The sequence below is a fragment of the Podarcis raffonei genome, chromosome 16 (genome assembly GCF_027172205.1).
Source record: "Podarcis raffonei isolate rPodRaf1 chromosome 16, rPodRaf1.pri, whole genome shotgun sequence".
Taxonomy (NCBI): Eukaryota; Metazoa; Chordata; class Lepidosauria; order Squamata; family Lacertidae; genus Podarcis; species Podarcis raffonei.
The window spans coordinates 3,347,735-3,370,228 of NC_070617.1; the positions used below are offsets into that span (position 1 = coordinate 3,347,735).

The 22,494-nt window shown below is 46.9% G+C and overlaps 1 protein-coding gene across 1 annotated transcript in view; it reads left to right on the forward strand.

Moving 5' to 3' along the window:
- Positions 1-13,802: 13,802 nt before the first annotated feature.
- Positions 13,803-22,494, forward strand: part of LOC128403857 (hepatocyte nuclear factor 6-like) — a 63,304-nt gene continuing 54,612 nt past the window's right edge. Inside the window, exon 1 of the mRNA XM_053368964.1 lies at positions 13,803-14,073. The gene's annotated coding sequence lies outside the window, so the exon portion shown is untranslated. The remainder of the gene's footprint in view (positions 14,074-22,494) is intronic.

The window sequence follows — 22,494 nt, forward strand, 5'->3', positions numbered from 1 at the left end:
TGTGATTTCCTCATTCTAGCCTTGGTCCCTTCCAGACCGGGTATGCCCACCTGGTTATGTCAGTTCTGATTCAGAGATGCTGTGTTTAGTGGCCCTCAGAGGAGGGTATTGGTTGTCTCTCAGCATGAGTCACTATTCTCTAGAGACTGGGGAAAGGTTGCAAGTAGTGACCTGCCTGTGCATTTGGAAACGTGGCCATGGGGATGAGACGGCAATGCATAAGTACAGTGGTACCTGGGGTTACAGGTGCTTCAGGTTACAGACTCCGCTAACCCAGAAATAGTACCTCAGGTTAAGAATTTAGTACAGGTTAAGGATGAGAACAGAAATCGTGTGGCGGCAGCAGGAAGCCCCATTAGCTAAAGTGGTACCTCAGGTTAAGAACAGTTTCAGGTTAAGAACGGACCTCCAGAACGAATTAAGTTCTTAACCCGAGGTACCACTGTATTGGTTTGTGTTTGTTGCAACTGGTAGGGGAGATGGCCAGGAGACCAACAGCAGGGGGCGCCAGAGCCAATGACAGGCAGAGCTAACTAATTCTACTTTTGTGCCTGTCCTCCCTGCTGAGTTCTACAAGGACAACAATGAGACTCAGGTGGAGGAAGCTGGCAGGAAGGCCACCCCCTGGGCTGGGTGTAAGCAGGAAGGCACTCAGGGGCTGAGGACATACTGAAGTTTGTGGGGCAGTGCCCCAACCGCCAGTACTTTCCTCTGGTTCCCCACTGGCCCCATTTTGCCTCCAGTTCTGTCGGTGCTGAACAGCCGAGTTTGCTATTTGAGGGAGGTTTGCCCAGTATAACAACGTCAACTTGAAACATACAAACACAAGTTCTCCTTACAGCAGGCGTGTGCAGCTAAACTAGCAAAATTTGCCTGATGTTTACTGATTTTGCCTTGAGTAACCAGGAAGCGTGCTCCCAATTTTATTTTATTTTTTTTAAAAAAGGTTCAATGAAATTTCATCAAAGGAACAGCCATAGCTGTTGGTCCCAGGTTCAATAGCTGACATCTCTAGGTAGCGCTGCCTGAAACCCCAGGGAACAACTGCTAGCGAGTGTAGGCAATTCTGAGATCGATGGACAAGTGGCCTGACTCAGGCAAATTCTTTAAACCAGCCCTTTGTCTGGAACCATGAGGACTGGAATCTTGCGTTGTTTTAGGGGGAAGGCCCACCACTTATTGACAGAGCATCTTGGCATCCCCTTGCCAACAAAGGGCTGTATAGTGAAAGCTCTGGTTTTCCCAGTAGTGATGTATGGAAGTGAGAGCTGGACCATCAAGAAGGCTGATCGCCAGAGAATTGATGCTTTTGAATTCTGGTGCTGGAGGAGACTCTTGAGAGTCCCATGGACTGCAAGAAGATCCAACCTCTCCATTCTGAAGGAAATCAGCCCTGAGTGCTCACTAGAAGGACAGATCCTGAAGCTGAGGCTCCAAGACTTTGGCCACCTCATGAGAAGAGAAGACTCCCTGGAAAAGACCCTGATGTTGGGAAAGATGAAGGGTGCAAGGAGAAGGGGACGACAGAGGACAAGATGGTGGGACAGTGTTCTGGAAGCTACCAGCATGAGTTTGACTAAACTGCGGGAGGCAGTGGAAGACAGGAGGGCCTGGCGTGCTCTGGTCCAGGGGGTCACGAAGAGGCGGACACGACTAAATGACTAAACAACAACATCTGCTTTGCACGCAGAACATCCTAAGCCTGGTCCCTGGCATCCCAACCCTGCAGAGCTTCTGCCAGTCAGTGTAGACAATACTGAGCTACCATCTGAGTTGTGTTATGAGGCAGCTTCCCACGTCCGCCGCGGCAGCCCTTTTCCTCTTCAGGGCTGCAGCTGGAGGATGCTCCACAAGAGGGAGCCAGCATCCTTTTGGAAAGCTGGGGTTCCCCGTTGTCCAAAATGAGAAACTTCATCCTCCTGGAGTTGAGACAGACACAAATTAAAAGGCATCTATTAGTGGGCTACCAGGCAAGCCCAACCAGGCAGATAGAAAGTGGAGTTAATAATTCAGGGCAACGTTGAGTCAAGCGGCTAAACAGCGGCTCTGCCGAGCTCCTAAATTTAGACTCCTTCAATAATTCGAAGCAGGCAGGGATCTCTGCCTGGGCTTTTCGCTTTAGCTCGATCTGTAAGTGGAGAGAGAGAGAGAGAGACAGAGAGATAGAAAGGGAGTCCTTCACTCCCCAAGCGTGAGGTCAGCCTCCCTCTGTCCCGGGGGCAGGGAATCTTTTCCAGCCTGAGGGCCGCATTGCCTCCCAAGGAACCTGCTGGGGGCCACATCTCAGTGGTGGCCGGGGCCCAGGGCAAATAGGATCAGAGCAATGGTTGTAAATATTACAAATATTGGGGGGGGGGGCGTCCAAGCCAGGCAAAGTTTCTGGTTGCAAAGCAGGGGGCCACTATGTGCTAGGGGGTTAAGAGGAGGAAGGGGGCTTGCCTCCATGCGCAGCTGTGTGGGGGGAGGTCCAAACCGAGGGAAATATTTGGGGAAACTGGAACGCTGAACTAGACGTGCCTATCGCTCTCTTTCAGATCCTCAACACACATATTATTATTTTAGAATTTTATTTATTTATTGAAGTTCTTATGTTACATTGGTAAACATCATATTATATCACAAAGCTTATTATACTATAATTTTCAACATGTATACAAAGTTTATATACCAAAAGAAAGAAAGAAAAAACAAGGGCAAAAAACTATTCCAAAATCATAGCTATACCAACACTTTCAACTTCCTGTCTATCCCATTGTATATTCCTTTTTTACAAATGAATGTACTCTTATTATTGTATATTTCTTTTCATTTTATCTAATACATTCCTATATCAATATGTACCCTTGGTCTTATTTCTCAACTCAGTCTCTCTCCAACGTCAATCGAATGCTAGTGTAGATAGCGAACCTTTACTGTATTTTTGAACATATATCTTATATCTGTCTCACTTTCCCATAATTTTTTGTTTTGAATTGCCTCTCAGGCTATTTGTCAACTGCGCCGTTTCAGCAAATTCTTGTAGCTTGTTATGCCGATCCATTATTGTCACCACACATTAAAAGCACATGATCCCTCCCCAAAAAAAGAATCCTGGGAACTAGCGTAGCTAGGTTGGCCCCCACCAAGGGCGTAGGCCAAGGGAGGGGCAGAACAACCACGTCTCTCCATTCTTGCTTGGAGTGGCTAGGAGTCGGCCAGCGCTGCCTGCGCGTTCCCTTGGTGGAGGCATCCAGTCACCGGCACAGGCTAGTGCAGCAACTCTCTGGGCCCCTTCGCTAGGCTTTAGATGACGGCTTTGTTGTTGTTTAGTCGTTTAGTCGCGTCCGCCTCTTTGTGACCCCCTGGACCAGAGCACGCCAGGCACTCCTGTCTTCCACTGCCTCCCGCAGTTTGGTCAAACTCATGCTAACATTGAGAACATAGCTTTGAGAACATTGTCCCACCATCTCGTCCTCTGTCGCCCCCTTCTCCTTGTGCCCTCCATCTTTCCCAACATCAGGGTCTTTTCCAGGGAGTCTTCTCTTCTCATGAGGGGGCCAAAGTCTTGGAGCCTCAGCTTCAGGATCTGTCCTTCCAGTGAGCACTCAGGGCTGATTTCCTTCAGAATGGAGAGGTTGGATCTTCTTGCAGTCCATGGGACTCTCAAGAGTCTCCTCCAGCACCAGAATTCAAAAGCATCCATTCTTCGGCGATCAGCCTTCTTTATGGTCCAGCTCTCACTTCCATACATCACTACTGGGAAAACCATAGCTTTAACTATAAGGACCTTTGTTGGCAAGGTGATGTCTCTGCTTTTTAAGATGCTGCCTAGGTTTGTCATTGCTTTTCTCCCAAGAAGCTGGCGTCTTTTAATTTCGTGGCTGCTGTCACCATCTGCAGTGATCATGGAGCCCAAGAAAGTAAAATCTCTCACTGCCTCCATTTCTTCCCCTTCTATTTGCCAGGAGGTGATGGGCCCAGTGGCCATGATCTTCGTTTTTTTGATGTTGAGCTTCGGACCATATTTTGCGCTCTCCTCTTTCACCCTCATTAAAAGGTTCTTTAATTCCTCCTCACTTTCTGCCATCAAGGTTGTGTCATCTGCATATCTGACGTTGTTGATATTTCTTCCGGCGATCTTAATTCCGGCTTGGGATTCATCCAGCCCAGCCTTTCGCATGATGAGTTCTGCATGTAAGTTAAATAAGCAGGGAGACAATATACAGGCTTGTCGTACTCCTTTCCCAATTTCAGGGAGCCAATGCATCTCCTTGCCAATGTGCAAATGAGCTTAGATACGCCTCTGGCAGCAATTCCCAGCTCCCTTCACAAAGCACAGTTCCCAAGGTTCCTTTGGGAAGTCGTGTGCTTTAAGCACACATTGGATGCTCTTTGAACGCACCGCGTGGATCTGCCCTCTGACTATTTGTCCATCTTCTACACTGACCAGTCGGGATGGCTCAGTTGGTAGAGCATAATAATAATAATAATAATATTTTTTTATTTATACCCCACCCTTCCCAGTTCAGAAAACCGGGCTCAGGTTAGCTAACAACAAATTTAAAACACTTAATTGATGCTACAAAAAAACAGCATAAAATACGGTATAAAACATGAATAACAATTAAATCAAAAATCAATTTAGGGGGGAAACCCATCCAATAAACTTTAGATGATCACCAGGGCTAGCTGGCTAAATTAGTCCTATTTGGGCCAGTGAGGAAACCAGGGGAGAATTAGCTGTGGGATCCCAGAGCGGGGAATCTTCATAAAAAGGGAAGGAAGGGGAATAAAAGATCAGACTAAGTTCAAATTGAAAGCCGGGCGGAATAGCTCTGTCTTACAGGCCCTGCGGAAGGAAGTTAAATCCTGCAGGGCCCTGGTCTCATGGGACAGAGCATTCCACCAGGTCGGAGCCAACACTGACAAGGCCCTGTTCCTGGTGAAGGATAATCTAACTTGAGCATGAGACTCTAAGCCACAGGGTTGTGTGTTTGAGCCCCACGTTGGGCAAGAGATTTGGGGTTGGACTGGATGACCCTCGAGGCTCCTTCCAACGCTACAGTTCCATGACTGGCAGAGGCTCTCCAGGGTTTCAGGCACAGGTCCTTCCAGGATTACCTGGAGTTTCCGGGGATTGAACCCGGGACCTTCTGCATGCAAAGCAGGTGCTCTAAGCAACGGGAACGGGGAGAGGCATTTATTCGGGATTAATCGGCACAGAATCTGATCTCTGTGTGTGGGCGAAAGCCTTGCATAATTGGCCTAAGCTCATCCTTTGAACCCCTCCAGCTTCTTCGCCGCCTCGCATCCCGGCTGACGTCGAAGGCCCCTCTCTGGACGGCTCTTGGGAAAGTGCGGCGGGGGAGGTTCTCTCTGGCTGCTGCTGCCAGCCACTCCAAAGCCGAGGATGGGTTTTTAATGTGCAGCTCGTTATTATTAGCAACATCGTTAGCAGCTGCGTAGTCGCTGGGAGGGAAGGCGGTGGAGGCAAAGCGCAGGGTTTTTGGCAGAGGCAGCAGCAAAAAGAGAAAACCTTTGCAGGGAAATCAGCGGGCAAAGGGCCGGGAAAGGTGCGACGTATTTTGGGACTCTCTGAGGCATCCCCTAGGTCAGGGGTCTGCAACCCGCGGCTCCGGAGCCGCATGTGGCTCTTTTACACCTTTGCCGCGGCTCCGGGGCGGATACTAGCGAGGGGAGGAGGCGCATTGTGCGCCCCGACACTCCCCGCTGTGGCGGGCGCTGTACTGGCTGTGACGTCGCATGGGGGCGGTGCGTGCGTTAGTCACGCACCGTCCCGACGTCACCTTCCCGCCCGCCCGCTACATTGTAAGGGGCATGTACGCTGGTCACTGCATTGAAAGGGGGCATGTACGCTGGTCACTGTTTTGAAAGGGAGTGAAGAACACACACACACAAAAAGGTAACTTGTTAATTTAACATTTATTTCTATGAGGAGGAGTAATTCTGAGGGGTCAAACAAAGAAATAATAAAGTGACAAAAAAATTATTTTTATAATGACGAGTTTTGCGGCTCCCAGTTTTTTTTCCTTCGGAAACGGGTCCAAGTGGCTCTTTTTGTCTTAAAGGTTGCAGACCCCTGCCCTAGGTGGAGTGCTTAACCACGCCTGATTTAGGGTGCTGCTTCTTTTAAGCCCCCTACCTAAGCTGGTGCTCCACCATCGAGCTATGGCCCTTCCCTTAAGGTTCCAGTCCTCATGAAGTTCTGAAGAAAGGGCTGATTTAAACAGAAAGAGAGGCAGCTCCTCCCACAGAGGAGTCAGATTGTCTTCACTGATTGGCAGTGGCTCTCCAGGGTTTCTCCTGGAGATGTTGAGAATCGAACGTGGCCCCATCGTTCTGCCCGGACGCTGAGGTCCAGCGCCGAGGGCCTTCTGGCGGTTCCCTCACTGCGAGAAGCCAAGTTACAGGGAACCAGGCAGAGGGCCTTCTCGGTGGTGGCACCTGCCCTGTGGAACGCCCTCCCACCAGATGTCAAAGAGAACAACAACTACCAGAGTTTTAGAAGACATCTGAAAGAAGCCCTGTTTAGGGACGCTTTTAATGTTTGATGTATTACAGGATTTTAATATTTTTTTGGAAGCTGCCCAGAGTGTCTGGGGAAGCCCAGCCAGATGGGCGGGGTAGAAATAATAAATTATTATTATTATTATTATTATTATTATTATTATTATTATTATTCTGCATGCAGAGCCTGTGCTCCACCAGTGCAACCCTCCCCTAGAAAATAAAGCAAGATTCCAGTCCTCATGACCCTGAAAACACGATTCTGACACGTGGGTCTCTGTCAGCCCTACCTGCAGTTGAACCCAGGGCCATCTGCAGGCACCGCAGGTGTCCCATCACCGAACTACACACCCCTTCCACTGAACGCTTCTAAAATGACACCCCCGGCCCCCAAAAGTTCTCTACCGCCAGGCCCAAATCGCAGGTGTGGGATCTGCCTCACTTCCTTACCTAAGGTGATAGCAACACAAAAGAGGATTCTGGGGGCGAGGGGGGGGGGAGAGAGGGGTTGGGATGGTAATGGCGGGGAGGGGTGGCAGGAGAGAGATCGGGCGGTATTGATTGGTGTCTGTCAGCTTCCCGGGCACAATGGCTGTGCTGCATGTCCAGACACCGCACCATCGCACAGATCAATGGGGGGACATCAATACACCCGGAATTGCTCTGCAGCTATGGCAACAGGAAAGACAAGAATTAGGGCTGTTTGCTAGATGGCTCCAAAGTTCTTGGCTGCTGGGGAGCGCTCAATATATATATATATATGTGTGTGTATAATTTTCTTCCTTTGGAAGGCACAGAAAAAGACAAGAGAGATCGCCCCAGATTTAATAGGGTGCCTTTTGTTTTTCTAACCTTCCCATGTCTCAAACAGAACCCGTTCCTTTTTCTGCAGGGAGTTCTGCGCTTCTAAGCCAAAATTAAGGATGCTGTTAAGATGGGGTGGCCATAAGGGACGAAATTTCTCTGCACAGTTGTCTTCTAGGAAGTGTCCCCGCCTGATGAGTCGGCATTGTAGAAAATTCATCTTGCATGTGTAGAACCACCCTCTCTCATCCTTGGTCTACTCACTTACAAGTCCTCTGAGCATGTCCAGAGTATTTTTTCCTCACCAATGAGCAGCTCCCCACACCACATAGGAGTAAAGAGTGATTCCGATGGCAACAACCCCACGCAGATCAGAGCCACAATATGACCCTCCAAGTCTCTCTGTTTGGCCTTTGAAACTGTCCCCAAGCCCCGCCTCTTCTCAGGCCACACCCCTTATGGATCCTGCTCCGCCCCTTCCTTGTTTTTGCAGGGCAGAGATGTGTCCTTGAGCTCTCTGAATGCCCCTCGCTTGCCCGGGGTGTGCGGGTGTGTATGCACAATTTGGTCTCCTGTGCAAAGGTAAAATATATCTTCATTGCTCTGCCCACTTTTGCCTCTGGCTCTGCCCCCATAGGTATGTGGCCCCAGAAAGCTTGCCCAGAAAGGAATGTGGGCCCCCCCAGTCTGAGAAAGGCTCCCCCACCCCTGACTTAATAGAACCATTCCATACCACCGCTAAGATTTATGCCAGTTCTAACATAAGAAATGGCATAAATCTTTGGTGGCAGCAGTCACGAAATTCAAAAACGCCTGCTTCTTGGGAGAAAAGCAATGACAAACCTAGACAGCATCTTAAAAAGCAGAGACATCACCTTGCCAACAAAGGTCCGTATAGTAAAAGCTCTGGTTTTCCCAGTCGTGATGTATGGAAGTGAGAGCTGGGCCATAAAGAAGGCTGATCACCGAAGAATGAATGCTTTTGAATTCTGGTGCTGGAGGAGACTCTTGAGAGTCCCATGGACTGCAAGAAGATCAAACCTATCCATTCTTAAGGAAATCACTGGAAGGACAGATCCTGAAGCTGAGGCTCCAAGACTTTGGCCACCTCAGGAGAAGAGAAGACTCCCTGGAAAAGACCCTGATGTTGGGAAAGATGGAGGGCACAAGGAGAAGGGGACAACAGAGGACGAGATGGTGGGACAGTGTTCTCAAAGCTACCAGCATGAGTTTGACCAAACTGCGGGAGGCAGTGGAAGACAGGAGGGCCTGGCGTGCTCTGGTCCAGGGGGTCACGAAGAGTCAGACACGACTAAACAACAGCATAAGAAAAGCATTGGGAGCCCATCTATTCCAGCATCCTGTTGTTCTAGTGCTCATGTGCCCCATAGAGCCAAGGAATCTAGATAGACTGCCTCTGGACCTGGAGGTTCCATAAGAACAGAGCCCTGCTGGATCCAGCCAATGTCTCGTCCAGTCCAGCATCTTGTTCTTACAATGGCCAACCAGATGCCTGTGCGAAAGGAGCAAGGGGGACCCAAACAGAAGAGCACTCTCCCCTTCTGCGCACTCTTCCCAGCAACTAGTGCTCAGCACCATTGCTATCTCTGAACATGGAGGCAGAGAATTGCCTTCGTGGCTTGTAGCCGTCAATAGTCGCCTCCTCCATGAATTTGTCCAACCCTCTTTTAAAGCTGTCTAGGTTGGTGCCCATCACTGTCTCCAAAGGGAGTGAGTGCCATAGTTTAACTGTGTACTGTGTGCAATTGGAAAAGCAGCAGCGTTCCAACTAAAACAGACTGGTTATCTAAAATGATGGAATACTTCCATATTGGGACGCGGGTGGTGCTGTGGGTTAAACCACAGAGCCTAGGACTTGCCGATCAGAAGGTCGGCGGTTTGAATCCCCGCCACGGGGTGAGCTCCCGTTGCTCGGTCCCTGCTCCTGCCAACCTAGCAGTTCGAAAGCACGTCAAAGTGCAAGCAGATAAATAGGTACCGCTCTGGTGGGAAGGTAAACGGCGTTTCCGTGCGCTGCTTTGGTTCATCAGAAGCGGCTTAGTCCTGCTGGCCACATGACCCAGAAGCTGTATGCCGGCTCCCTCGGCCAGTAAAGCGAGATGAGTGCTGCAACCCCAGAGTCGGTCATGAATGGACCTAATGGTCAGGGGTCCCTTTACCTTTGCCTTACTTCCATATTGCCGAACTAACTGGGAGGATAAGAGGAGAAATGGTACAAAAAGTGAATAAGGAGGGGGTTATCTTTAAGGAACACATCAAAATTTATGTGGAAAAAGTAGAATTTCTGACAGATACTGAGTGAATCCAGAAAATGGTTAGATTGAAAGGAGAGTAAAGTCAAGATAGAAGAAGAGATTAAAGAAATAATGAAATGTGTTTAAGCTAGTTGGAAAAATAAAGTAGCATAACAAGAACGGCTGGAAGTCAAGTCACTTGGTGGGTGTCTGTGTGGGGTAGGTGTGTTGATATGTATAGTATAGGTAGGTATTATATAATGAAGGTATGTTTTATGTTATGAAAATAAGGTAGTGTGTTGTGTACATGTATTGTGTAAATGTATATGTATGTGTTTTATGTTAATAAAAATCTAGCTTGGAAAAACAAAAGATTTTCTTTTATCTGTCATGAAGCTTCCAGCGTTCATAACACTAGTTCTATTCTTATGAGCAAAGAGTAAATTCTTTGTTCCAAGACGTACCCCCCTCACATACAGAATGTTTTGCGTGAGGTTTGTACATAGTGACGGAGGTGAAATCTGATTTGTTTGCATCGTAATGAGAAACTACCTCATTTGCACTTCTCAACCCAGAACACAGTTATCCTTTGAAATCCACACTTCTCTGAATTTTGTAATGCACTTAGCCAACAAAACACCATGTGCAAAATGTATATATTAGTGGGAAACATGAACGAAAAAGAATACGCTAATGGGAATAATGTACAAGGATCCAGTCTATTGGGGAAATTGCAATAATGTGTACCTCAGTCAAAACTGCATACAAAAATGTGTTTGTTAGGAGAAATTTGCACCAAAACAGTGGCAAATTTTCAGAAGAATTCTTTTCCACTGAGAATGGCTGCAGGAATGTGGAGAACTGAGTTTAAGACTGGAGAAATGAAAAACTTAGTAAACAGAACATGACAGATTTATCCATCCTTACTTGTATACGTGGGAGTTTGTGTGTTGTTTCCGACATGGGAGTGTGTTTCCTTCCATGTAGGAAATCGTAGCATGAGTTTTGAAAGATGAAAAGTGAGACCGAGACATAGACTCACCAGGAGACCTTCGGCTGAATCTAATCTGGTCGTTTGTTTCCCTGCTTTGCAAACACGCAAGCGCTGCGGACTACTACAAATTTTAAAAGAGATTGAGGGCCCAAATAAAAACTGCCAAGCGTTTTAAGATCCTTGGGGGTGAGATGGTTTGGAAGACTTGCTTGGAATGGCTCTTTAAATCAATACAATTGGGGTGGGTGGGAAATCTATCTATCATCTCGGAGGAGTTTTCTGCTGAAATCCTCCGCCCAACACCCTACAAGGCAGGTGAGATGTGTGAGCCAAATCTATCGCTGTGTTGGTCAGGACGGCAAAGGGCCCCATTTCACAAAGAACAATAAACGACCTGTTTTATTGAGTGCTTGTTTGCTAGGAGATCGGACGGTGCCAACTATTGCATAATAATTCATTCTGATTTTTTTGTGGGAGATTCTGATATCTGACAAATTTCTGTCAATTTCTCTCAATTTTAGCTTCTCTCAATTTTTCACTCTTTTAAAGTTCAGCTCTCCGCATTTCCACATCAGTTTGGAATTTATTTGTTTTTTAATTCTCAAAACCAGCATTTCAGTGAAGATTTATCATGATGTACATTCCCTACCCCCCTGGTCAATATAGCCTGAGAGACATACCTTTGGAAAGCTGTTTCCCCAACGCAATGCATTTCTGCAAGTTTATTTTCTTTAATCTACACATTTATATGCACACCCCTGTATTTGGACTTATTGTACACATAGCTTCTCTGGAGCACTTGCGTTGCAAAATTCGGAGAAGCGTGAATTTCAAAGGACGGCTGTATTTTGGCTCCTGTATTGATTTGGTTTATTACACGTTGCTTTTCACTCAAATGAATCCCAAAGCAGCTTACAAACAACAAATAAGAATAACATGGTAGAGCATACATAGAAGATCCCAAATACAATACAAATTATACAGAATAATGAACAAATCACCAGTAAAACAATTACAACCTATAAAATGCTATTAACAAAGCAACAAATAAAACGTAAGCTAAACATCACAATTAAAGGAATAGTGACATAATATGATTAATGAATCAAGACAGCATTTATAATATATAAAACAATATGAATGGCATTAACAAAATAGCAACCAAAAGATAAACTAAGCACCGTTAAGTTCATACAAACACTCTTGTTTTCGAAAGTGTGAATTAGGTTAAGTGTGGCGGGAAAATGTGCAGTGGATCACATTATTCTCCCACGTGGGGATCCCAGAGATTTCTGTGGGGTCTCCTGCTGAACATGCTCCCTGCGCTGTTGGGCAGACGTGGCCGTCACACAGGCAGTGCTTGAATCCAACATGCTTAAGCTCAGGGAGGTAGAATCTTTCAGGGTTCCTGTCTCAGACTCCTTCCCAGCTGAGTGATACTTACCCTGCTCCTCATTCTCCTCCAACTGAAAGACAAAACTGAAAAACTACAGCTAATCCAGAAAGTGGCAGCTAGACTGGTAACTGGGAGCAGCCGCCGAGACCACATAACAACAGTCTTGAAAGACCTACATTGGCTCCCAGTACGTTTCCAAGCACAATTCAAAGTGTTGGTGCAGACCTTGAAAGCCCTAAACGGCCTTGGTCCTGTATACCTGAAGGAGCGTCTCCACCCCCATCATTCAGCCCAGACACTGAGGTCCAGCTCCGAGGGCCTTCTGGCGGTTTCCTCCCTGCGAGAAGTGAGGTTACAGGGAACCGGGCAGAGGGCCTTCTCGGTGGTGGCGCCCGCCCTGTGGAACGTTCTCCCATCAGATGTCAAGCTAATAAACAACTATCTGACTTTTAGAAGACATCTGAAGGCAGCCCTGTTTAGGGAAGTTTTTAATGTTTGATGCATTACTGTATTTTAATATTTTGTTGGAATTCGCCCAGAGTGGCTGGGGAAGCCCAGCCATATGGGTGGGGTATTAATAATAATAATAATAATAATAATAATAGTAATAAAGGGCTTGGTTCCTTAAGGTCCACAGTCTTGGGGCCATGAGGGTGGAGCTTGGGAAAGGGCAGGCTGTCACATTCTCCAGGGAGAAAGTGTCTCTCTCTCGGAGCTGTCCGTGGTGCTTGCAGAAGAGGTGCTGGAGGCCTCAACTGACTTTCCAGGGCAAACGGGAGGAAGCAGCTTCCTTGGAGCCATCTGTGATGCCGCAACCTCAAACAGGCCTTCCTTAACACCTTGACTTAACAATGGACGGGTCAGGGGACATTGACTGATTCTCTGGTAGGAACAGACAGAGCCACCAAAGTCTGGCCCATCTCAGTTATCAGAAGAGATGGGACTAAATCCGTCTTGTTTTCCCAGTGGATATTAAAAAGGGAAACACCCCCCTTTTAAAGTATGTCTAGAAGCACACATTACCAACATTTAAAAACAACTTACAAGGTGGTTGTGGACTGTTCCCCCATTCCATTTCCCTAAAACCTTCAAAAATCATGTATCCAGCCACTGTATGCCTTGAAGAAGGAAAAAACTGGTGTCAAACAATATCTGGGGGGCACAAAGCTGGACACTCGAGTATCAGGCAAAGTCTGGGGAGACCCAAGTTCAAACCCCCAATGAAGCTTACTGGGTGAGCTCAGTTCAGTTACTTTCTCTCTGTTTAACCTACCTTGCAAGGTTGTTTTAGGAATAAAATGGGACGGGGACAGAGAGAACAATGCCACCTTGATGGTCTCCTTAGGGAGGGTATAAAATAATATGCTGTTTTAATGGTGCCCCAGATCCACTGTGCAGTGTGAGGATACAGCCCTCGCTGGGATAGAAGGGCCCACACTGCTCACATTTGTGTCAATTAAGCAGACTCCTGTTTGTCTGGGAATTGTGGAAGCGTGGATTATTATTATTTCTTCCCAGCGTGGGACCGGCACATCTCCAAAAACCAAAGTGTGCCCTTGTCATCTAGAGCTCCAGCTCTCTCTCTCTCTCTCTAGGCGTGCATATGGAGTGAGAGTGTGTGTGTGAGTGAGTGTGTGTGTGAGAGAGAGAGAGAGAGAGAGAGAGAAAGAACGAGAGCGAGCGTGTTCCAGTGTGTACCACATGGGTGAATCTCCTGCTCGGCTTATTGATTGGGGCTGCATTGATCTGCTAGAAGGGGATGGGGTGGAGGGGGGGGCAGAATGAAAATCAATAACCAACCCTGCAATATGTTTCTGGGTCTCGAAGATTCACTCGCTCGCACGCACGCCCCACGCCGGAGCTGTTTTAATTTGCCGGGAGGACCAAGTGAGTGAGTGTGTGTTCATGTGTCTGCGTGTGTTTAAACATTAGGGTTGGTTTTCTGTTTTTTTATGAGTGGAGATGAACCGGCAGCCTAGCCTCGTTGCCGTATATAAGCCGGATTCTCTCGGTCCTCGGCCTTGTAGCCTTCTTCTCCACCTGGATCCTCTGCGTATTGTCTTCCGCCAGCCAGTCCCACGCTGCTGAGTCTCCTTCCAGGTTCATCCCAGGCCCAGGTAGGTGGGTGGTTTTCCAGGGGTGACAGGAGGGGAAGGGGGGCTGGCTGAGCCACGTGAATTAAACTGCGCCGTGTCAGCATCCTTGCATAGTTCAGATGGTGCACGCCCTCGTTTCTTCTTATTTTCTCTTGGTATGTGTGGCTTCACGGCTCCTGGGATCACATTCACAAGTGCTGCTGTGGTAGGCCTTGTGGTGAGAGAGGTTTTGCCCGTGGCCGTCAGCAGGGGGCGTCCTTCTTCCTGCTGCAAGAGCCGCTGACCTATTTGCAAGCGAAAACCCCTAAAAACTTTGCAGGGGTTGCGTGAAGCCAGGTTGCCCAGAAACAACAGAGGAACATAATAATAATAATAATAATAATAATAATAATAATAATAATAATAATAATAATATTTATATATTGGCGGCATCAAACATTAAAAACTTCCCTAAACAGGGCTACCTTCAGATGTCTTCTAAAAGTCAGAAAGTTGTTTATTTCCTTGACATTGTGCCTATGGGGGAAGGTAATGCTTCAGCTGTGAAATTTCAGACCATTTTTAAGATTTGAAGTGCAGGGTAAGAGGGGGAAATGGTAGCAACATGAGGCTTCTATGGCATCTGGTATATTTACTTATACATCTCTCTGTCTTTCCTACATTTTTGTGGGGACGTATTATTGGGGAGCAAAACTACTTATTTCCTCAGCACACACTTTGGCAAACCTATATGTGATTCAGCACCTCGAATACATACTTTCAGGGGTGCTGAGTAGTCCTGGGTGGGTATCTGCACCCAGCAACTGGGGTTGATCGCTAGTACGTTGTCTGATTTTGAAATTTCGATGGCATTATTATCACAGAGGCTTGAGGCCTATTGCAATGCGCTTAATCGGTCAGAGTAAATGATATATTAGGTATGTGTGTATGTCAGCCGAACCTGCCTCACAGGGTTGCTGTAAGGATAAAATAGGGAGGGAGGGGATTTTGTCCGTCGCCTTGAGTTCTTTGGAGAAAAAGAGGTGGAACATAAATGGAGGAAAATAAATATGTGTGTGTACAAACACACCTGCTTCAAGGTGTGAAGTGCGATACAGAGGTGATTTGCGAATAAATAGCAAAAAGTTAAAACTCTTTCAACAAACTTGAAAGCTGCTTGAGATTAAGTAGGTGGTGGGTCTGAAAAAACAAAGTACACATTTTTCTTTTTAAACTGTATTTTTTTAAACAATGTTTGGGAACTGGTACTCCCTGCAACCCAGGTATGCCTTTTATAACACCACTTTGGAAGAGGCATCACACCTTACCCCACAACCTTACCCCAAGACCTCTCCTGATACCATCTTATATTTATGGAAGTATATGCAAACGTCTGGCTCTCTTAAGACTTTATAGAACCTTTGTTCTCAAGAACGATGGAACTCACAGGTGAAGAATCCTTTTATATACTGTATATATATATATCCATATTATTTGTAAAGGGAATATTGCCACGAGTTAATACTTGATTATTCCTGTAGAGCTGCGTCCCATGTCTTTGTACTTTTGTCCTTCCTGGCCGTGACGCTTTACATTTTTTATTCTTTGTTTTATTTCTTTTTTGCTATGTTTGCAATTTTTTATGTGGCCAACGAATCGATATTGTTTTAAAAAAGGAAGCGGTAAACAGAAACAAAACAAAAAAAGGGCAGAAAGATCCCTTCTTCCCGCGGACATGAGAATGCCTCTTCCAAAACCATTTTAGAAGAGGTATACGCCTCTACTCTGCCACACAGGTAGAATACCTTTTGTTTTTTAAAAAGAGGTACCGTATTTTTTGCTCTATAAGATTCACTTTTTCCCTCCTAAAAAGTAAGGGGAAATGTGTGTGCGTCTTATGGAGCGAATGCAGGCTGCGCAGCTATCCCAGAAGCCAGAACAGCAAGAGGGATCGCTGCTTTCACTGCGCAGCGATCCCTCTTGTTGTTCTGGCTTCTGAAATTCAGAATATTTTTTTTCTTGTTTTCCTCCTCCGAAAACTAGGTGCGTCTTATGGTCTGGTGCATCTTATAGAGTGAAAAATACAGTATTTCCTTCCCTGCCTTCTCTCTCACACAGGGGACAATGCCTCTTCCACAATGATGGTGGGTTGATTCTCCTTTTTCTCTTGCAACAGATGCATGCATGATAAAAGAGCAACAAAACCAACCTCTTTCCTTCAAAGCCTCCCCTTTCACCCCCCTGTGCAGTTCTGCAGACTGCGCCACATGCGGCTGATAGGCTGAGATTTCTTTAACCGGGTGCAATCTCAAGTTGTGGCATTTTTAAATATGAGTACAGTTGTTGCAGATTACTGTTGATTCCTAATAACGGGAGACGCTCAGGGCCTAAGCGAGCGTTATGAGGGATGTGTGCAAGGCTGGCAGTGTTAAAATAAATACAGTGGTACCTCGGGTTACATACGTTTCAGGTTACACACTCCGCTAACCTAGAACTAGTGCTTCAGGTTAAGAACTTTGCTTCAGGATAAGAACAGAAATCGGTCTCTGGCGGCGCGGCAGCAGCAGGAGGCCCCATTAGCTAAAGTGGTGCTTCAGGTTAAGAACAGTTTCAGGTTAAGGACAGACCTCCGGAACAAATTAAGTACTTAACCTGAGGTACCACGGTACATAAATAAGTGCAAGTCCCGCCCCCTTAGGTGCAATGGGGGGGAGTTTAAACTCCGCCGCCCCGATTGTGACCCCCATGAAAATCTCACCCCCAAAATCTTGCAATTACCTTTTTGAAAGTTCCCATTGTAGCCCACAGAAGCTTTCTCCCTGAGAGTAATCACAGAATGGGCAGGGGGCATTATGAGGATCTTAGGTGGGGCGGCCCCACTGCAAGTCATCCCCTCACCTCCCGCTAACTTAAAAAAAGCCCAAATCCTGCTGGTGGTGCAGATCCCTTCCCATTAACATCCATTAAGCTTTTAAAGAACCACCGTGACCAAAACAGTTCCCTAAATACTGACCATCTCAGATTGCTCCTAGCAGTGACTCATTCTCCTACTCTAAAAAGATCCCTGTTGGTTCAGGAGGAGGGTCTATCGAATCCTGGAGCCTTTCCTACAGCCCCCCCCCCAAAGTGCCCAACCGGATGCCTTCAGGAAGCGGACGAGAAGGGAAGCAGCCCCTCCCTCTTGGCTGTCCCCAAGCATCTGGTCTTCACTGCTATACTGCTCCTGAGCATGGAGGTTCTATGCAGGAAGCACGACCAGTGGGAATGGGGGAGAAAAATGAGTTCCTGCCTCATCTGCACTCCTCAAAATAATCACTGATCAAAATCTCGGTTATTCCTTCAAGATTTGCCATTCCCGGAATTTTACACTGCAGTTTTACACACATCCCGAAAAAATGTGTACACAAACAGCATCTCTTAAGAAGTGTGCATTAAAATCCACAAACATTAATGAAAATAATGGAGTCGTGTTAGGGGAAACCGATGGCAAAAATGGTGTGTGTTAGGCAAATCGTCACCATCATTGCAAATCTTTGTAGACCACTTTGAGGGTCTCCCCAAGTGCTATGTAAATAATAATAATAATAATAATTTATTATTTGTACCCCGCCCATCTGGCTGGGTTTCCCCAGCCACTCTGGGCGGCTTCCACAAAGACCAAAAATACACTAATATGTCATACATTAAAAACTTCCCTGATGTCTTCTGAATGTCAAGTAGTTGTTCTTCTCTTTGACATCTGGTGGGAGGGCGTTCCACAGGGCGGGCGCCACCACTGAGAAGGCCCTCTGCCTGGTTCCCTGTAGCTTAGCTTCTCGCAGGGAGGGAACTGCCAGAAGGTCCTTGGAGCTGGACCTCAGTGTCTGGGCTGAACGATGGAGGTGGAGACGCTCCTTCAGGTATACTGGGCCGAGGCCGTTTAGGGCTTTAAAGGTCAGCACCAACACTTTGAATTGTGCTCGGAAACGTACTGGGAGCCAATGCAGATCTCTCAGGACTGATGTTATGTGGTCTTGGCGGCTGCTCCCAGTCACCAGTCTAGCTGCCGCATTCTGGATGTAGTTTCCGGGTCACCGGGTCACCTTCACCTAAATTGAAGGAAATGAATAAAACAAACTGATGCAGAAATGTGGAGAACCAAGTTTCACTTGGTTTCCATTTCTCGCCTTTCCAAGCTTCAGTTAAGCTTGGAAAGGTGAGAAATGGAAACCAAGTGAAACTGACCACCCCTGAGATGAAATTGACCACCCACTAGAGATTTGCCCGTTCCTGAGGCGACAGTCATGGACAGAGAAATCCTTCCTGCCCAGTCCTCTTTCAGTCCATGCCTCAAAGTTGAGGAGCAGCCACCCAGATCGCCTTTGTACGTGGCTGCAGAGTTTGGATTTCGCACTTGCCTATAGAGTCTCCCCCAACTTAGGTGCCCCAATCAAGTGAGGTGGGATAGCAGCTTTCAAGGCTAGGGGAGCACACCTCCTAGGCAAGCTTGCATCCCACTTGCAAAGTGTCTCCCTTTTTCAGAAGCTCAGGCACCAACCAGCATTATGTCTCACTCGGGATACAAATGGGCAAGACTCTGGGCCTCCCAGGATGCTTGTTGCGGGTCGTGACGAGGAGTTCTGTGAAACCCAGAAGCTGATGTCCTTCGAGCCCCCAATCTGAAATGGTTATATATTCTTTGACCTATATCACATGAAGCAGAACCAAAATATATTTTAAAAATTCAGTTTAGGAATGGGGAGCAGAACCCACCCCAAAAATCATTCACCCCCTCCCACTCTTTCTCCCTATAGCCTGCTTCTTGCCGTTCATACAAACACCTGTCCTTAAGGAATAGGGTTCTTTGAGAAGCTTGGATGAAGCTTCTCTTCTCTGCCTCCCCCCCCCCCCCGCCCCGCGGCCTTTCCTCTCCCCACATCTCCATTACCCACACCCCATCTCCAGCCCTGGGTTTCCATGGTTACGACTGATGTATTGGGCTATTGATCAGCTCAGCCAAAGCCTGCTGTCCACTCAGGACTCCGCGGCAATTTCACATTCTTCCTCCTAACCATAGGCCTAAATCAATATCAGACACTGTTTATTCCGGATGAGTATTCCTTCTCTCGCTGGTTCATTCCCCTCTTTTCATCATGTATTTTCTACCCTACAATCTCTCCCCCGCCCCTTTAACTCTACAGAGCTTCAGGCTTTCGTTCAGATAACCTCGCCCGCCACAGGGCGAGGTTAGCCATAAGGGGATCTCTCGTTATCCTATATGCATATTTCAGGATCAGCCGCAGCGCTGCGGGGCTGCAAAGAGACGGTGCGCCTGTAACGCTTCTGCAGTTCCTCTGCTGCAGCACAGGAGTCTGCAGGGAGTACCCGTCATTCAAGTTTCTAGTCCCTATGAGCACGGATATTTGGGCTGCAAAAGTGAGGCCTGCTGGTCAACACAGATGTAGGAGGAAGTAGGGGCTCAAATCGCAAGACGATAGAATGGAGTGTAATATAAAGGTAAAAGGGACCCCTGACCGTTAGGTCCAGTTGTGGCTGACTCCGGGGTTGTGGCGCTCATCTCGCTTTATTGGCCAAAGGAGCTTCCGGGTCACGTGGCCAGCATGACTAAGCCACTTCTGGCAAACCAGAGCAGCGCACGGAAACGCCATTTACCTTCCCGCTGCAGTGGTACCTATTTATCTACTTGCACTTTGACGTGCTTTCGAACTGCTAGGTTGGCAGGAGCAGGGACCGAGCAACGGGAGCTCACCCCGTTGCGGGGATTCAAACCGCCGACCTTCTGATCGGCAAGTCCTAGGCTCTGTGGTTTAACCCACAGCACCACCCGCGTCCCTGGGATGTAATATAAGAGCAAGCTAAATTTGTCCAAGTAGCTCAGCTTGTCTGCACTGACTGCCAGCAGCATTCCAGGGTTTCAGGCACAGAATCTTTCCCAGCCCTAGCTGAGGATTGAACCCGCAAACTTTGAATGCAAGGCAGATTTTCTACTAACTGAGTAACGGTCCCTGATTCTGCTACCTTGTTCTGCTACATGTGTAGACTAGGCCACATCTCCCTCCCCGAAACTCTTCCTGACTTTTTTTTCTTTCCCCCCGCAAGTGAAATGTAAGTCTCCAGTCCTCATGGTGGAATTATTATTTTTTTGCAAGGAAAAACAAAACAAATCTGTAAGCCGCCCTTTGCCAACCTAGTGCTGAGCCAGCCGTGCTGGCTGATGGGTATTGTAGTCCCAAACATCTGGACTGCCCCAGGTGGCCGGAGGGGCGAGTCTCCACGTCAGCAATTTTAGTGCTGTGCTGAGCTCACACAACATCTCGGTGCTGTGCTGAGCTCACAGCCCTTTCCACCGCAGGCCTAGAACAAATCAGGCAAATCAAGGATATCTATTGCAGTGATGCCTATTACGGATACCTCAGAGCGCTGACACTGACGTTGCCCAGTGCTGAATTTAGTTTCCTCTTATGCAGAGTATAGCTATATTTACACAGGCTGGCTTGTTCCCTCTTAAGCGAAAGAGGCTTTTTGTTATTATTAAAAATCCATGTGTACACGGGCGCACGTAGAACTGATTTTTCTGTCTGCAAGTTTTAGAGAGTCAGAAGAGTCAGGATTATTTTCACCTTGGAGTTGGGAACGAGAGAATCAATCCATTTCAGTTTCTTGTTTTTCCACTCTTAACCTCAGCTCTCCACATTTCTATATCAACTTGTGATTTAGATATATTTTTAATGTCCTCGTGAAAGTTGGGTTTTTACCACGAGGGTCCAGTTGTTAGGCTTTTAGTCTTGCTTTAAATGTATTTGTTTTTGTGATTTTACCTGCTTTTTAAAATTATCTTATTGCAAATCTCCTGGAGACAGCGGTTTGGAAAGCAATGAATAAATCATTGATGACGATAACAATCAGCACTTTAGTGTGAATTTCTCCTAACATACTTATTTTTGTATGCATTCCCCCCTAAGACATACCTTTCCTTTGCAAAACAATTCGTTCTAATGCAATGCACTTCCTGCACAACATTTTCCACCGGTGTAGGCATTTATATGCAAACTTCGAATATATTCTTTTACATCTCCGCCGGAGAACTGCATTGCAAAATCTGGAGGCGTGCGGATTTCGAAGGATGCTGCCTATGTCTTGCTTTGAAAAGTATGACTTGGGTGAAGTTTGCCTCTCAGTGCAAGCTGAACTTAATTCCTTCCCCTGTCCTTACATAATGCACATGTGATCTGTGGCGCTGATGTCCTCTGGATACTGGTGTCTCAATTCAGCTTTGGAAAAGCACAGATGTTTTTAAACTTTTTGAACATTGTCTCTCTCTTTCACACGCACACAAACGTGTCACCTCCTCGTTATTCCCCCTCCCTCTGAGCAAAAGCGTGCCTCTAATTAGCTCATCTGGTGGGGACTTTTGGGCCCTTGCAGCAACAGAAGGGACCACTGATCTTTAACCTCGCAGCTACTCAGAGGTCACAATCCCTTTGGCTGCTGATCGATTGGGCAGTCGCGTCTTCTTAAAGTCACAGGTTCTCAATATGCTCATTTGCTTTTAAATGGCAAAATCAGGAGACTTTTTTTGGAAACGGGGATTGTCCCCCAGCAAAACTGTGCCCAGTTAGTACCACCGTTGTGTGTGTCTGAAATTTATCAGATTCTACCAAGCTCCTCCCACAAAGTCCTCACACACACAACGCTCCCAAATTTTGTCAACATATCCGCCACCTCCTCACCAGATCGTGTCTCAGCCTTCCAACAGCCAGTGCAGCCAGCTCCTCCCCCGGCCAATCAGAATCTTCCGGGCTCTGCATTGGCTCCGCCTTCATTGCTTCCAGGGCTGTCCCTTGTCAACGGAGACAGTAGACTGGGGAGCCAAAGTGGGAAACTCTGAGCAGCTGGCGGGAAACCGCTTTGAGCAATTAAACACTTTCATTATTATTATTTTTTAAAAGGGGAGTAATGGTGCAATTAAACATTTTCATAGAAAGGGGGAAAACGAGCAGTGCCCTCGGCCGCTCCCATACCAGCATGCAAACTTGCCCCTGAGCATGTGCAGAGGAGATTCTAGCAACTAGCATTCAGCGGCATCCTGCCTCCGACTGTGGATGCAGAACATAAGATGATGGTGATTATATATATATATATATATATATATATATATATATATATATATATACATACATACATACATACAGTGGTACGTCGGGTTACATACGCTTCAGGTTACATACGCTTCAGGTTACAGACTCCGTTAACCCAGAAATATTGCTTCAGGTTAAGAACTTTGCTTCAGGATGAGAACGGAAATTGTGCTCTGGCGGCGCGGCAGCAGCAGCAGGCCCCGCTAGCTAAATTGGTGCTTCAGGTTAAGAACAGTTTCAGGTTAAGAACAGACCTCCGGAACGAATTAAGTACTTAACCTGAGGTACCACTGTATATACATATATATATCTCCTGCCTTTCTCC